The sequence below is a fragment of the Anabrus simplex genome, chromosome 1 (assembly GCF_040414725.1).
Source record: "Anabrus simplex isolate iqAnaSimp1 chromosome 1, ASM4041472v1, whole genome shotgun sequence".
NCBI classification, from domain to species: domain Eukaryota; kingdom Metazoa; phylum Arthropoda; class Insecta; order Orthoptera; family Tettigoniidae; genus Anabrus; species Anabrus simplex.
The window spans coordinates 193245175-193259514 of NC_090265.1; the positions used below are offsets into that span (position 1 = coordinate 193245175).

Consider the following 14340-nt stretch of genomic DNA (forward strand, 5'->3'; position numbering starts at 1 on the left):
ACATAGCCTCTCACTATTCCAAGATTAAAAGAAGGTTCCTTGGTCGTAGTCAAAGCACAAAAGTCTTTGTATGCCCATTCACATCCCGTGGTAATTAAAGACTTTTAACGTACATATTTCAATGTGTAACTACACCAGTTTTACTTAATATGTCCTTACTCATTTATTTGTGATTTGTTTTATGGCTGATAATGAAATATAAATGTCAAAACTGGTCCCATGTTAAATAAATGTTGTGAATAACATCTATACACACGTAATTAGTATTGAATAGCTTGAACCTTATAAATAACTCATCCCTGTGACCTGGCGGGAGTTGGACAAGAAATGAAAATGATGATGGCAAGAAGTAACTATTAAAAGTAGCAATTAAAAGTCTGACTTAGAAAGATTAAGGCTTTAAGATAAGAAAACTTTGACCTATGGAAGATAAAGATAACTTTTTATGGGTGAGGAATAAATTAGGATATAATAATACTGGTATAATAATAGGATGTAATAAACTGTATATAATCAAATTAGGATATACATCAAGTTTGCTAAAAAATATTTATAGTGGCAAAATTCAGTTAAATAGAAAATTCAATAAAATAAAATATTTCTTACATCATTATAAGAATGGTGAATAATAAGAACTACTATTAAGTGACTTGAACTCAGAAAAGGAGGCAATGTGCCAGCAGAGAAACAGTTCTACAGGCTACAGTAAATGGATCTCACCTTGAAAACATAATGATCACAAACCAGAGAATGATTCCAGAATAAACCTCTACCAATATTCAAGATCAATTTACTACATTGACTGTTAAACAGTCATACAAACTTCAACCACACAAAAGATACAATATTGACTCATAAAGAACAACTTTCAGCTTGACTATCAGATTGTCTCAAAAACACAAACTATGTTGAAGGTGAACAGCCTACAACAAAGAATACGATCATTTGTTATCATTGTAGTTTTACTATTGTCCTACTGTAGGCGTAAAATATCTTGCATGAAAAATAATAAATAAAATATAATGTAATTGTTTGCTAAGATTACTTATATTTTCTGGAAATATAAAGGTTTTGTTAAGATTAGCATGGAAAGTTAGTGGTGGTGGTGATTACTTTTTTAACAGGAAGTACAACTGGGCAACCATTTCTGTATAACACTAATCAGAGATAAAAAATGGAAGGAGTTTGACACTTCAAAAAAATGAAGATATCAGCCAAAGGAAGACAAGGGTCATGAAGGATGTGAAAATGAAAGACTTCCTAGCCCTAGCAATCTAATAGCGTTGGGGTTGGAAAAGAATAGCAGTTGACCAATGGTGATCAATTAGGATAGATGAAAGTGATGAGCTTGGCACAAGTGGAAGCAATGCCAGGACTCAGCTAAGGGCCCCATGGTTGCCAGTCCATGCTCCCAAGTTTAGTCACCTATTACGAGAGATAGGGGATACGTGGATGTTATTCTACTGCCCTCACCCAAAGGGCATTATGGGAATGTTAGTATTTGGTCTTAATGACAGATTGTAATGAAAGCCTGCAGTCTAAGATCTTGGAACTTGAAAATAGGTGTAATGAGTATGATATGAAATTAACCTTTCCAAGAATAAAGTGATGTCAGTAGGTAAGAAACCTAAGGGAATCGAATGTCAGGTTGGGAATACAAAGCTGGAACAGGTAGATACTTTCAGATATTTAAGATGTGTATTCTCCCAGGATGGTAGTACAGTATATAGTAACTGAGATTGAATCATGATGCAGCAAAGCTAATGCAGTGAGTTCGTAGTTGCAATCAACAGTAAGAAGGTAGGCAGCTCCCGGATGAAACTATCTGTACACTGGTCTATTTTCAGACCAACTTTGCTTTATGGGAGTGATATCTGGGTGAACTCAGAATATCTTATTCATAAGTTAGAAGTAACAAACATGAAAGTAGTGAGAATGGTCACCAGTACAATTAGGTGGGAACAATGGCAGGAGGGTAATCAGAATGAGGAGGTAAAGGCTAAGTTAGGAATTAATTGATGAAGCTATATGTACAAGCTGCCTTAGGAGGTGGGACCATGTGGGACAAATGGAGCAAGATAGGTTACCTAGAAGAATAATGGAGTCGTTCATGGAGGGTAAGAGAAGTAGAGGGAGAGCAAGATGATGGTTAGAATCAGTTTCTAATGATTTTAAAATGAGAGGTATGGAAGTAAACAAGGCCATAGAGCTAGTTATAAATACAGGATTGTGGTGGTGTTCAGTAAATTCACAAAGAATTGCAGATTGAATGCTGAAAGGCATAACAGTCTATATGGAAATGTATGTGTTTTCAACTTTACCAACTGACTGTGATATGCTGTATCTGAATGCTTTGAGTCTATAGAGACATTTGCTATTATTATTAAAATGTTATTATAATACTAATATTTTATTTAATTAAGAGACATTATTTCTTTCAAAATGAATGCCTTCGTTATGTTTATGATTTTTATATGCTTGGACTTACATCTCTCATATCATTCCTTTTGTTACAGATGTTTATTGAGACAGGGATCTCAGCGTGAGCTGCCACTAGTGTTCGTCTTGTCCAGTTGGGGTGGGGGGATGCCTCATGTCATGAGATTTGTGATATTTTGCCTTGCCTTGTTCGAGGGACTGGGGCACTGCCAATGGCCAGTTCACAAGGTAATGTTCCTAAGAAGATATTTACCAAATATTTTCAACTTTTCCAATAGTAAAAATCTTGATTATTGCCATTTTAGGTGCTTTTAATGTCAGTGTCTTAATGCTTCTCTAAAGGAAGGATATTTCTCCACAGAATGTTCCACTCCTGATACACCATCTATACAAAACACCATTGACAATATATTGAAGTAACAATCTCCACACCATCCTTTATTTGAATTTGATACCGTTACAGAGCATGAAGTAAGAAGGGAGCTGATGAAATTCCCATTTCATTCATGATTTATATAATTGGCATAATATTGCCCATTATTATGTATTTGTTTAATACCTGCCTTACATCAAGCAATATTCCAATTAAATGGAAAGATGCTTTCATTGTGCTACTCCCAAAAAACTCTCCAGCGAGCAATACATCTGACTACCGACCTGTCTGCATTCTCACAGCACTTTCTAAGGTTCTGGAGAAGATAATGCAGAAACAAATAGTGAAATACTTGGAAAAACATTCTGTACTTGAACCCTGAGAGTCTGGTTTTAAGAAAGGACACAGAACTGCAACAACACTAATGAAAATTACAGATGACATTAGACGAGCAATGGACAAACAAAAACTTACTATACTTATCCATCTAGACATCAACAGTGTGTTTGACACTGTAAATATATACATATTGTTAGCTACTTTACATGATTTATTCTGTTATTCAGCTCTCGGGCTCATAGTTCAAAAATAGATGACAGCAAGTTGCATCAAATGCGACGACCACAGAATGGAGGACTAAGCTATCTGGCATTTCCCAAGGGTCCATTCTTGGATCTCGTTTATTCTTAATCTATATTAATGACATTTCTTCTCATTTGAATGACTGCAACTATTACCTTTATGCTGAGGATCTTCAGATACACTCACACTTTAAAGTCTCCGACATTGACAATACAGTCCCCCAAATGAACTCTACTTTAAATTCAATTAGCTTGTATGCAAAAGAGAACTGCCTACTAATTAACCCAAAGAAAACACAAGCAGTCATAATAGGACAGTCTAGGCTTTTAAATATGCTAAACATCACACAACAGCCTACTCTGATGCTCTTTGGTGAAGCTATATCTTTTCAGAAGTCTGTAAAAATCCTAGGGATTTTCATGAATGACACATTAAACTGGAATGACTACATAACAAGTGTTTGCAGAAAGGTATATGCACCTCTTCACCCCCCAAAAATGAAACAATCCATTCTTCCACATAGCATAAAAATTAAAAATTTTCATTTTTCCAATAATTTTTTACTGTGATCACATACTAACTGATGCAATTATAGAACAAACAATGAAACTTCAATGGGCAATGAACTCTTGCATACGATTTATGTTTTCCTTGAACTTTAGGATACATATATCCCCTTATTATGAGAAGTTATCCTGACTGAAAATTGATAAATAAGAAATCTACACATTGCGACACTAATTTTTCGACTTCTGAACAAGTCTACACCTGAATACCTGTCCTCACATTTTAATTTTCTTTCATCTATCCATGGACATAATACCAGATCGACTTCTACCCTTATAATACCGGTTAATCACTAAGCTGTATACAACCAGTCATTCCAAGTGTCTGGGGCAAGGCTATGGAACACTCTCCCTGTCAGTGTACGTAATAGCACTTTGATAGCCTAATTTATATGGTCTTGTTGAGATTTCCTCTTAAATACGTGAACAGCTTGTATGAATGTTAGTGTGTATGAGAGCAAGTATGATTTAGAGCTATTGTTAGGTGATGTAGATTGATAATATTAATCATTAACAAAATAACAATTATAATACTGTTTTACTCCATTATTTTAGCTAGTTTCTAGAGATTGTTAACAGTCTTATTTTTCCAAATTATGTGACTGTGTACTGCATGTTGTGGTTAAGTATACGGGAGGGCCGTATGCTGTATCAAAAGCCATTGATCTAAAAGAAGGATGAAAAATATGTAATACATGTGCAAAGATATTTGAGTGAACTATTTACATATATATTTTTGTTTAAATAGTCAGCCTTTCATGTCTTAATAACATGAACGTGTGCAACCGAACTTAGTGGAGAGCAGCCACCCTAGGAAACTTGAAACCACTAGGCGAGTTGGCTATGCAGTTAGGGGTGCGCAGCTGTGAGCTTGCATCTGGGAGATAGTGGGTTTAAACCTCACTGTCAGCAGCCCTGAAGATGGTTTTCCATGGTTTGCCATTTTCACACCAGGCAAATGCTGGGGATGTACCTTAATTAAGGCCATGGCTTCTTCCTTCCAACTCCTAGGCCTTTTCTATTCCATCGCCACCATAATGTCTTGGTGCGACATAAAACAAATAGTAAAAAAAAAAAATTAAACTTGAAAATTATATATCGCTATAGATTGGATTCTAACTTACATTAAAATGAAGATACTATGACTATGACCACAATAATGCAACTTCAAGTTGACCTTTTAATTTTCACATGAAAAAACACTGTATGCTGATTAACATACAAATTTCCATACTTTGTAAACATATGGTAACCACAAAAATTGTTAAATAGCTACATCAATTAAAGGCATATATAATGGTTAAGTCCTGTATGATAGCATATAGAAATATATTGCACAAGTGAACTCGAGTCACTCTTCCACAACACGACGATTTTTTGCTTGGCATGGTCCCTGAGCAGTAAGTGTGTATACAGAAAACATGAGACATCAGTACCAACAACTGATGGAAATTGAAACAGACTGTGCTACTTGGTTTTGAGGTGTGATGAACAACACGCTGAATTACCCATTATTTTGGCACTTTAGACTTCATAAGGTAGGTCAATTCTAGATGATCCTGACAGCTCACGAGGAAAGAGGACCATTTGATTCTCAGATAGACATGAAATTCAGCAGCTTCCAACTGATGGAAATTGAAACATACTGTGCAACTTGGTTTTGAGGTGTGATGAACAATATGCTGAATTGCCCATCATTTTGGCACTTTAGACTTCATAAGGTAGGTCAATCTTAGATGATCCTGACAGCTCACGAGGAAAGAGGACCATTTGATTCTCAGATAGACATGAAATTCAGCAGCTTCCTTGTCCACCATCCAGAGATATGGAAACTTCACTAGCACACTTTACTTCTGTTAGAGCATTTTCATATGCCTAACACAGCCAAAATTGTGAACTGTATGATCTCAATATCTTTTACCATTGGCAGCTCGAAATTATTACCTTCATTTACAATGGTGTCAGCAAAGAGCAACATGAAATGCTATGGTCTGACTACATATTGTTTTTAAAAACGAATCATGCTACTTTTCGATATGGGTAGATGGCTGCCATGTCAGAGTTGTGAGTACCACAGATGAGCTTCTCAGCCCATGCCTTTCTTTACATGTTGTCAAATACTGGTGTTGCAGTCTGAAGAGCTGTCACATATAATCATTCATTACTAACATTAAGAATGGTGCAGCAAAATATTAGCTGTTAATGAAAATACCCATACTGTACCTGCTCACAGCTAGGGTTTCCCAGCACTGTTTTCATTACTTTTCTATTTAATTTAGGAGAAAAACATACCTACTTCATTCAGAATAGACTCCTTCTGCAAAACATACCTCTGTACCAATCCATATTCCTTGAAGAAACATGGCTCCCTTGAGGTAGTGAAGTCCTTGAAGAGACTATCTGGATCATTTTTGTTTTTAAGGTACCTTGTCTTTCAGGAAGTGAGTTAGTGCAAGACACGGTGATTTAGAGCATGCTGGAGTACTTCATACTTCAAAGTTTCTGTTTTGTCATTTTCTTTTACAATTGGCTTTATGTTGCACAGACACAAATAGGTCTTATGGCGATGATGGGATAGGAAAGGGCTAGGAGTTCGAAAGAAGCAGCCATGGCCTCAGTTAAGGTTCAGCCCTAGCATTTGTCTGGTGTGAAAATGGAAAACCACAGAAAACCATCTTCAGGGCTGCCGACAGTAGGGTCCAAACCCTCTATCACCCAAATGCAAGCTCACAGGTACGTGCCCCAAACCACATAGCCAACTCACTTGGTTTTGTCATTTTTACCACATGGAGTTTAGCGCTGTGTGCCAAGATCAGTAGACTCTTGCTACTGATGAAGGACCTTTTACATAACTGCTGGTGCATTTCATCATATTCTTCACAGGACATGATAACATTAATGGTTTTAACAGGAGGAAAGAATTTGTAATAAACAATAAACACTACTAACAAATTCTTTTGTGGCATCTACTTTGGTTTTAGAAAGTGTTTGGTGGGTTTCATCAACACATAAACTCTGCCCACTTGGCTTACAATTATCACGGAAGATCCACTTGTCGTCACCCATCACAATACAATCAAGTAGGGGCTCATTCTGGTGACAAACCAACTGGTTGTTGGAGATGTCCTCTCGCTGATGTTTTCTATGTTTCTTCCATTTCTTAAATTATATCATTTTTTTATTATTACTATCATTATTCTGTGGTACTCAGTTGTATATAGTATGAAATAGTTGAAACAGAAATGCTGAACTGTTGGGCAAGTTCTCTGATGGTGGTGTATGGATTGTCTTCATATATGCCTTTAAAACATCTGTATCCACCCTTGACATTTTACTTCTGCCTTCCTCATCCTGGGGAGTATGGTCTCTAGCACAACATTTTCCAAATCACGTACTGCTAGTTTGAAGATGAGCCTAACTCTCATGCTCTCATTAGATTACAATATATCTTTGCCACCATCTGACATGGAACCTGCTGCATGTGAGGTTGCAAGTTCAGAGTCTAGTTACACCCATTCAAAAGCATCAGAACTAAGAATGGTGCAGCAAAATATTAGCTGTTAATGACTTGCCGTGTGTTTTGGAGATTGACAGAAAATTAATATGTTGGTGGTAGAACAAAGAACAACCTTTTATGGAGTGTATTTGATACACTTTTTAAATCCTCTCATCTCTATAGCGCACTATTTTACATTATATGTTACTTACAAAAACAATCATAGGTACAATATAAAAAATTTCAACATACCTTGAGGATGAATACTAGTAGTGCTTGAGGCTATGATACTGGGTTTGACATTTTCCTAGATGGAGAGGCACACCACACTTTCCACAGAACCACCTGGTTTCATACCGGACGTTGCTTTTCACGCACACTCTGCACTGTCTAGTTGTGAAATGATCTGATTTCATGCCTAGGAATTTAAGAAGTACATGCTCTTTTATTTTCTCATCAAGTTTAAATGGTGGATAGATGCTGATGAGTCTACTGAAGACTGAGATGAGACTGGCAACACAGAAATATTCGTGGCTTCTAATGGTTCTTCGTGTTCGCTGTCTTGTAATAAGTTTCTACATATGGTCTGTATGAATGACATGAAAGTTATTTTTGAGTTTGGATTGGATTTATGGAAAAGCCTGAATGTGTTTAAAAAAAATACACTGCAAAATGTAGGAAAACCTTTTTTTGGCCACTTCACTGTTTTTCGCATGAATAGATTGACAAACACTGGTCGGCTGTATCCACTGTGTGCATAAACTGATTATAATCAATAAAGTTTGCAGGTTCCATTTTTATTTTCCCAAACCTGTTCGGACCTTCAGCCTTTTCTGCAGAATGAACTCCTAATTACATTTTTGTCCTTCCATGAACAAAGCAGTACTTCATTGTCCCTATCAAAAGTAATTTCCCCTGTTTTCAACTTCTGCTTTTCACTGAATTCCTTAGAAAGTCCCCTATTCTGCCTTATTATCCCACATTCAGCCATTTCTCATTTACGCAGTTCCTTGGCTAAGCTTACACTGTTGTAGAAATTGTCCATGTACACTGTATATCCCTGGCCAAGGTAGGGATCTAATAAGTCAAATATAGTGTCTCGGGTATTCATGCCACTTATCATAGATCTTCATCTTACGTAATTATGTACCCTGCAGGGGATTCACACACCATCCTTACCAAAATCTCATACAGTAGGCTACTTGGTTATTATTCCTGGATTGTAAACTCGGAAATGCAAGCAGCCCCTCCAAGCTAACATTCCTTCATCAAGGGTGATTTTTCCAATCTGGAGACTACACAGCTGAAATCTGGTCACTGAGACTTTCGAGAATTGGCCTAATTTTGTATAGCCTATCAGGATTCCCCTCATAATGACTGCTGTCGCTAAAGTGCAAGAACGACAAAATGTTTTCGAACTGGGTTCGTTCCATGGTTTTAGAAAAAATCAGCACCCCCGAGAATAGTGTCCTCTGTCCAGTACATTTTCAGATCTGGTTTTTGAATTATTCCCGTTACAAACATTAGTCCTAAAAACTTTTTCATCTCATTTACATCGCCTGGATTTCACATGTGAAAAATAGAATATTTAGTGAATGGAGGCGATGACCCTACCCCCAACAAAGTGTATTTTCCAAAAACAAAAATACATGTTTCTTTATTTTAAAGGAGATTCCAAATATCAGTTTCATGTCTGTAACATCTTTAGTTTTTAAGATATAAGTATCGTCATAAAAATAATTCAATTACTTTTCACTTCTTTTCACCACCCGTTAAGTGCCTTCTCCGAAAACAAAAAGGTACAGGTTCCTGTATTTTTAAAGGACTTTCCAAATACCAAGTTTCTTGTCTCTAACATGATAAGTTTTTGACATATAATGTAGATATACCAATACTCCTTTTAAAAATTCAGCCGCTTTTCCAATTCTTTTCAGTGTTTCGTTATTTTTAAAGGAGATTCCAATTACCAGTTTTCATGCCTGTACGTTTGTAACACCTTCAGTTTTTGAGATAAATGTATACTCATAAGAATAATTCAACTTCTCTTCTTCACTTCTTTTCACCCCTCTCCCACCTTAAGTGGACTTTCTGAAAACAAAGAATATGTGTTTCTTTATTTTGAAGGGAAATTCAAAATATCAACTTCCACGTCTGTAACAGCTTCAGTTTTTAAGATAAGGTATCCTCATAAACATATTTAAATTCCTTATTTACTTATTTTCAACCCCACACCCCTTACGCCAATTTTCCAAAGAAAAAAAACAAATGCGTATTTCTTCATTTTTAAAGGAGATTCCAAGTACTAATTTTCACATCTGTAATATCTTCAGTTTTTTAGATATAAGTATACTCATAAAAGTAATTCAACTCCTTTTTCACCCCCCTTCCTACCCATTAAGTTGATTCCCCCCTCCCAAAAGTGCGTGTTTCTTTATTTTTAAAGGAGATTCCAATACCAATTTCCATGTCTTTAATATTTTTAGTTTTTGAAATATAAGTATCCTCACACAAAGAATTCAACTCATTTTTCAATTCATTCACCCCCCCTTAAGTGGATTTTCCAAAGACAAAAGAACACGTGTTTCTTTACTTTGAAAGAAGATTCCAAATACAAATGTTCATGCCTCTAACATCTTCATATAAGTATCCTCATAAAAAGAACTCAACTCCTTTTTCACCCCAGTCCGTTAAGTTGATTCCCACTCTCCACTCTCTCAAACTCAAACCTGTAAGGTGAATAATCAGAATCTCGATTGTTCTTATAAATCATAAAATAGGATGTCAATATAGGTGTTTGTCTAACATAAAGTTATTAGAATGTCCTTGGTTAAAATCGTAGTATCAAGCTGTATGTCACAAGTTCACAAGATTACACTCTCCGGAGCGCTGAGTCAGTGTGCCCAAAACCTGTTGAGGGTAGAGCAATAAACAACTCAATCTTTATAATGAAATAGAAATGTGTTTCCTTGTATACTCCTATTGGAGGATAAGAAAAAATAAAGCTGATAGACTATTAAAGATGTTAATTTTGTATGTTAAGATAAGACAACAGTCTTCTTAAGTAGCTGTTCAGCTGTTTATGGTCTTATTTAACTGGCTTAAAGGTTTGAGCTTGAGGCTGATGATGCCCTTAATATGGGCGAAACATGTCCGTTGTAACTTTTTATGATAAGATTTAATTCTTAATTTACTAGATTTCTTTGTACTGAATAGGTGGATATTAAAAATAACACTTGTAACATACTTTGTATTTAAGTGGTATGTTCCGAGCTGTCAGTGGAGAGATGGTGTGGAATGACATTAGTAGACAAATAAGTTTGAGTGGTGTCTTTAAAAGTAGGAATGATCACAATATGAAGATAAAGCTGGAATTCAAGAGTACAAATTGGGGCAAAAATTAATTTATAGGAAGGGGAGTTAGGGATTGGAATAACTTACCAAGGGAGATGTTCAATAAATTTCCAATTTCTTTGCAATCGTTTAAGAAAAGGCTAGGAAAACAACAGATAGCGAATCTGCCACCTGGATGACTGCCCTAAATGCAGATCAGTAGTGATTGATAGAATATCATATGCAAAAAGCTTTATCTGTGATTCCAGTTCTTTACTCATATTGTTTACCATTATTATCATCATCATCATCATCATCTGGAGCGGTTTCCAACCAGAAGCTGGCTCTGCTTGGAACATAAGCCTCTCCATCATTTATATACACTAGAAAACATAATGATCCAATAATACTGCCTTGCAAATCCTCCCTCTTAATACTACAGGATGAGGTAATGCTTCATCTACTCTAATTCTCTGAGTTCTGTTTTCTAGAAATATGGCCACCCATTCAGTCATTTTATGTAGTCCAATAGCCTTCTTCATCTGTAGTCTTTTATGATCTGCCCAATCGAAAGTATACATAGGTCACCATCCCTTGCTCACCTCTCCCCCTTTTACTTTTCTCAACATCTGTCTTAACCTAATTCATGGATAACATTCTCAAATACATCCAAAACCAATGCCCCAAGTAAACACATAAACAAATAGCAGAGTTAAAACACAGAGGTGGCATGGCAAAAACACAATAGTGATTTGAGCGCAGAAGTGCTGTATGACTCTCATATAGGCCCCAAACAGATCCCCGACTAGAACAGATGTGATGCAGTCTGAAGTTAGACCCCTTCTCCTCCACCAGAGACACCAAAATGGCAACAGACTTTGCTAACTAAAAGAAAAGAAGGAATACAGAGTAACACATAGGTTTATTAAATTGAAAACATCAAGAGGAAATAAAATGAGCAAAATTAGGGCATAGACGTGCCACTAAATCCGGACACATAGTACAGTGGAACATAACACATGAACACATGTTATCATTTAGCTCTGTAGAGTGGTATTAAGGCACATCTTTTTATTGCATCTACAGAAAACTGATATTCCATCTCATTTATGCAGGCACTCAGATTTGAGGTAAAAAGACTATTTTACTAGTAATTCTCTTATTGCACGAGATTCAGAATAAAATACCTACCCTGATCAGGTGAGAAACCATGCCCACGCCCAAAAAATATAAATCCAATTGCACAACAATCCTCCTCAGAATAAAAGTTATAATTAAGAGAAAAGAGGACGTCACCAAAGGACATGCATACAAAAGCAAGAGAGAAAAAAGGTGATTTGCGCAAGTATCCGAACCGACATGGTGTCCCCCATGAGGTACAAGAGAAATAGTAAGTAAATAACTTGTCACTAAGGAACTACACAAAATATTAACATAATGAGATTCCAAAGGGGGATCCCAAATAAAAACAAACACACATGGAGAAAGAAATGAAAAACCCCAGGAAGAAAATAAATTAAACTCTCCTCTTTCAGTTAATAAATATTCCAGTCCATTATAGCCACACACTTATCAAAACATACAATCCCACCCCAAGACTCATATGTCATAATAAAAATGTATACAAAATCAGGGTACACCTGTTATATTCTATGGATTCAGCTATCAGTTTGCCCAACCACTACCACCCACAACAGTGTGTCGTAACCAAGACACACTCAAAATCACAATTTACTTATCCAATCTCCAAAGTCTTACAGCATCAAGCTTTGACAATAGATACTACACATAGGTATTTACGAAGCGGGCTATGAGATATGCTTCTTACAAGGCCAACCAGGCTTAAATAAATCCCCGACAGATGTTACCCAAAGATTCACTACCACAAGAGACATATCAGAGCACAACAGCCAAATAAATTGCACAAGAATAGACCAAGTACCTGTATGAAGTGGTATAAGGAATAGTAAATCACAAGAGTAAAACAGGTAGTTTATAATGACATAGCATGCTTCTAAATGCAGGAAAGTTGAAACATACAACATGAATTACAAATAGGCTTCCAAAGATAAAGGTAACCAACCAAAAGATAAAACTCATGCAGAAAATTTACCCAAAATAATGCTGTCTCAGTATACTGCACAGAACATAGTAAAATATCCTATGATCCCTACAGCTACACGTCATAAAACATAAATGCTACCTATTATAGTGGTCTTCCAACAGTCCTATACAGTAAGAAATAGGGAGGGTTTGAATGTGAATATTGTGCATTTCAGTCAATTATTTCCAGTAAACCTGTGATCATTGAAGTACTTTATATTCTTTTTCAATGTAAACCTGTCTCTAAATATAATCTGTTCCTCTTTTTTTTCTTTTTCAGGTCATTCTAGCTCATCAACACTTTCTGGGAAATCATTTATTGGGGTATGGTAGTATGTTTATAGAGTATAGTGAAAGTAATATTTGAAGTTTGTGAATAACTTTCAAGATGTGTTAATGAAAAGTGAAAATGGAATATGTGGGTCGTTTAACATTATGGTTGTTTATACATATGGTTATGACTTTAGCAATACATCGAGTTTTCTCGTTTGTGTAATGTGAAAAAATGCTGCATGGAGAATGAGAAGACTTCCTACTTAATGTGCAGGGGATAGTCCTGCATGTGTGCGTGTATGAGATACTGTAATGAGACAGTTTCATTACAATCCAAGTTGAATGGTTTTATTTTAAAATTCCACAGTCTTGTCAAGGGATGAAAACTAGTATTAATTTTTTGGGCTTGGTGCCGGATTGGGTCCAAATCCCAGACTGTAGACTAGTAAAGTGTGTTGTCTGAGAGGAAATCCCTAAGTGTGCTTCAAGAAACTGATAAAGAGATTAACTATTTTATTAAGAAAACATCAGAATTGTATTTCTTAGCATATGTGTGTGAGCACTTCAGTGAAGTGGAATATTTCATTGTAGAATGACATTTGGCCATCATACTGAAAATCCTACCCTTCCCTTTAAATAACCACAAGTACGTATGTTGAAACATATCTGCCAAGAAATATTGAAGATCAGTTCATGCTAGCAGGTACAAGTTCAGAAATGGGAAGGATAATTTTGTATTTCATGAAAACCAAGTGGAGTTGCATTTTATCATATATTAATCCCAGAAAGTGTGTCGAACAAGCGGCCAGTATTTAGTGAGGTAGATTAGCTACAATAATCTTCTTCTCCTAAGATTCCTTCACAGCATAGGGTACATTGAATTATGATCCATAATATCAAGGATTAAGCTGTACAGGGTATGTAGGAGAAGGAGAGGTGTATATAATGGGTCAGTTCTAATGACCCTTCCCTAGTGCTTGGTATTTTTTCCAGGGACATATTGACTCAGTCCTTTTCACTGCATCAGAAAGATTAGGGTTACCATATTGTTTCTTTCATGTCATAAGCTAGAAGGTTTACATCTGCAACAAGAAGCATGTCAAGAAAAAATTATTATTATTATTATTATTATTATTATTATTATTATTATTATTATTATTATTATTATTATTATTATT

The 14340-nt window shown here is 35.9% G+C and overlaps 1 protein-coding gene across 2 annotated transcripts in view; it reads left to right on the forward strand.

Moving 5' to 3' along the window:
* Myo95E (Myosin 95E) overlaps positions 1–13532 on the forward strand; it is a 503326-nt gene extending 489794 nt beyond the window's left edge. The window contains exons 2-3 of one of the 2 annotated variants that reach the window (XR_010859225.2): positions 2517–2667; positions 13170–13532. The gene's annotated coding sequence lies outside the window, so the exon portion shown is untranslated. Of the gene's footprint in view, positions 1–2516; positions 2668–13169 lie in introns of those variants that run through there. The other variant, XM_067140340.2, reaches the window with a different exon arrangement.
* Positions 13533–14340: the final 808 nt, after the last annotated feature.